This window comes from Anastrepha obliqua, chromosome 5, assembly GCF_027943255.1.
Source record: "Anastrepha obliqua isolate idAnaObli1 chromosome 5, idAnaObli1_1.0, whole genome shotgun sequence".
Lineage (NCBI taxonomy): Eukaryota > Metazoa > Arthropoda > Insecta > Diptera > Tephritidae > Anastrepha > Anastrepha obliqua.
The window spans coordinates 68,794,147-68,798,413 of NC_072896.1; positions in this window are offsets into that span (position 1 = coordinate 68,794,147).

The following is a 4,267-nucleotide window of genomic DNA, read 5'->3' on the forward strand; positions in this document are numbered from 1 at the left end:
GTGTCTTTGGCTTGTTGACGTAAACCTTAGATTTCAAATTACAGTAAAAAGTTATAGGGTTACTCAATGGGTCAGTTTAATATGGCCAACCCTGTATAAGTAAATATGTGCGAGTACGTGTGTGCAGATATCAACAACTATAGCAAATTGCCTGGCATAAATTTCACAGCTTTCAACTGATGTTATCAATTAACCGTAAACTCCTTGTATGCATATCCTTACTAACATACACACACGCATATACGCAAGGTTAAGCTAATAACAACAACTAAAATAACCACACTAATTGCAACAGGACACTTAAATGTCAACATAGATTTTGAGCATATCGCACAACAAGAACAAAAGGATGCTTAAGCTAGCAAAAACAAAAGCAGTAACATTATCTCGATGCTCTCGATGTTTTTACTACCCAGGTATGTTGAGTAAATAGAGGAGAATAGCAAAGGGTATTTCTCAGTTCAGTAGCAAAGTAAAAGATTTGCTGTTGTTGATAAAACTTGACAAAATTCTGGTGCAAGTATGTAAACAATGCGAGTAAGTTATTTAGCAAAACAAGATACTGCATTTTGGGTAATATTCTGAAGGGGCGTACTAAAATGTGTAGAATTTATGTAATCCTATTTGTCGCCATTTAGTCAAACAACATTTCTCTTGTTTTATTCTTCAAACCCCTTAAGTGGGTGTTGTTGAGGTACTAAGAAAGGCTTACATCTTTTATCATGCTCCATGTAAAATGCAGGAATGTGGGATGCTTGATATAGTAAATATTACAATCATTCTATTGGCAACTACCTATGTACAGAATGTTATGAAAGTGAAGCAAAATGCATCCCACGCTTTTAACTCTAATTTGAATTACTCTATTTGTATCTTAATTTTTGTTATAATTCTGTTCTGAGGTAGTTGACTATGACTGATCCTTCGATTTGCTATTACTTCATTATAGGTCCCTTTGTCATTAAAATTTATTTTCTACTTTTTAGTTCGATTAGCAATAAAAGCGTGTTTTTTAGTTTTTTTAAGCTATATTTTATTTTCTACTTTTTAGTTCGATTAGCAATAAAAGCGTGTTTTTTAGTTTTTTTTTAACTATACTATTACACAAACTATACTATTACACAACCGCACACTAAATACTAACCTCAATGGTGGTGTGGAAACTAAAAATTCCCAATTTTTGTTTAAAAAAATACCCAATTCATGTTTCTACCGGTATGGCAATATTGGCAAATGTTATAAAAAATGCACATTTTTCAGCGCTCTCACGAGAAAAAGAGTTTCCCATCTAGTCATCTATGTTGTGTGTTCCGAGTCGATCAGATTTTTAGAAGCCAGTGAAAATTAAGCTCAAAGATTCCGTTACAGTCATTCATACATACAACCCGAGCTAATAAAAGTGTGTTAAAAAAATAAAATATTAATCCTGGCAATCCTAATAAGGATAATGGAAAATTTATCTCACATGTCTCACACTGCACTCGTTCTACGTGACTATTTCGCTAAAAATTCCACGCATATCGTTCCGCAACCACCGTATTCGCCTGATTTGGCTCCGTGTGACTTCTGGCTATTCCCGAAACTCAAGAGACCACTACCGGAAATGGACTATTTGGCATGTTTCGGGGATTAGAAAACTCGTTGGCATAAGTGTATTTCATCGAGAGGGCATTATTTTGAAGGGGCTGAAATTGATTTACAAGAATTTTTCATTTTACAACCAAATTCACCTTACTTTTTGCCCACAGGTAAAAAAAGAAAATATTAATCCTAGCAATCCCAATAAGGATAATGGAAAATTTGTATCAAATTATTGCATTGTCATCGGTCCTTGATAGGTGTGCAAAATTTCAAGTCGATTAGATGTTTAGAAGCCAGTGAAAATTAAGCTCAAAGATTCCGTTACATACATACATACATACATACATACATACATACATACAACCCGTCCTAATAAAAGTGTGTTAAAAAGAATTCCTACTACTGCTTCTACTCAAACGAGCTTTTCGCTTTCTCTGTTAGCTACACATACCAGTGCCTACGTGTACTACCTGTAATGAAATAATAGCAATTCAAATATAAATATTGACAGCCATTGCAAAACACGAATGGAGCGGAAAAAACTGAATATATTTTTCTCTGTAAATATACTATGAACGCATCCCCTCCACTCGAATGTTTACTTGCCTCACGTAAAGATGCTTCTTATCCTCTCTAAGTACATTTTCACAAAACTACTCAAATAAACAGGCTTATTTTGTTAATTGATTTTTAATGACATTACCTATTTTTATTTGATTAATTAAATGTTTAAGCTTCAATCAGTACACACGTTTATGTGTACCTTCATTCAACGGTGACAAATTTTGTCTGCCAACTGTTATTTGCTGAGTAGTTGATACTAAAAATTGTAGAATATTGATGAGACTGTCTGTACTTTAGATACTATACTCGTATACATAGATTGTCTAGTAGTTGCTATTTGGCTACAGCACGTGCACGTTTTCTCAACATGTTGCGAACTTAACAGTTATAATTAATTCGTCGGTGGGAGTGTTTGTTTATGTAACAGATATTTTGTTGTATACTCGTATGGCAATGAATTTCAAAATGAGAGATTAAAGCCAATTGTTGACGGTTGTAATTTTAATGTGAGATTTACAGAATAATATTAATTAACATAAATGAGTGTGTGTAAACACCTGTAGAAATATTTCATAGGATATACAATGTACTTGTGTAATATGTATCTTAACTTTAAGTTAATCAATTTTAGTAGTGAAAAGATCATAACGTGGTGCGAAAGAAAAGTCAGCGAGTATAGAAATCTATCACTCCGTTCAAATATTTTTCTTTACTTGAATAATTTTATATTTTTGTGTTTCGTAATTTGAGCTATTGACGTAATTTAAAAATGTTTGCAGTGAATTTTGAAAGAATTATTGAAATTAAAAAAATATTTATCTCCATTGCAGAATGCAGCAAATTAATGACATAGATTTTTTGTTTCTCGTTGGGTTTCCGCCACTCGAAAATTTCAGTCCAAGAGAATTTGTTTTTATTAAATTCCAACTACTTTGGAGTAAGGCATTTAAAATATTGGAAATGTTGTTTGAAACTCGTTTACGGTTAAGCAAATGTACAGGGTCCTGTACTCGAAGTGTAACCAATTAAAAAGGCCATAAATTTAGTTTGGAAAATTACTTTTATTCAATCTAGTAGTAAAAATGTGTGAAAATAATACAAAATAAAAAATCAAATGAAAATCAAAAATCAAAAAAAAAAAAAACTATGGCCTTGAGATGGTCCAGAAACGAATCGAAGCTGGGTAAGACTCCGTCAGAAAATATGAGATTTGCAAGTGGTCTTTCGATTTCTTTGAAACTTTGGGAAATATTAGTTGTAGGTAAGATACATTCGAGCCTAAAAGGATTTTGAAAAATTTTCAAAATTGAGTCATCTACGCCATGTTGAAAATCGGGACCGTTTTTTTTTCAAAAATCAATATTTCTTGAACCGTTGGATGGATTTCAATGCAATTTACAGACAATATAGAAACAAATAAGTAGTTTAAATTAGGTTCGAGTAGGCACGCACGGTTCGCGCTGCGTTATGTGTTCCTGTATGAAGTGACTGGAGCAGACTGCTGCAGGTCTGTGCGCGTTTTTCTACTCCCGCGCTGCGTAACCGCGAACTTCACGGTGCGCGCTTCCACTAAAATCGCAATATCTCGAGAACTATTATAGACACCATAAAATTTTTTTTTTCAAAATAAAGGTTAAATCATAAGGAATCGTTACGTGTATAACAGAAAATCTAAAAAACTGGCCAAATCAACTAAAAATTGATTCAAAAAATTTTTTTGACTTTTTTTTGGTCAAAATTTCGAAATTTTTTTTTTTAACATAATACTAATTTAAACTACTTATTTGTTTCTATATTGTCTGTAAATTGCATTGAAATCCATCCAACGGTTCAAGAAATATTGATTTTTGAAAAAAAACACGGTCCCGATTTTCAACATGGCGTAGATGACTCAATTTTGAAAATTTTTCAAAATCCTTTTAGGCTCGAATGTATCTTACCTACAACTAATATTTCCCAAAGTTTCAAAGAAATCGAAAGACCACTTGCAAATCTCATATTTTCTGACGGAGTCTTACCCAGCTGTCCGAATATGACTTGCAGGTATTTTGGCCCACTTGCAGACAATGGCCTTTTTCGGCGCCTCGAGAGTAGTGAATCTTTTAGTTTGGACCTTGCTCTC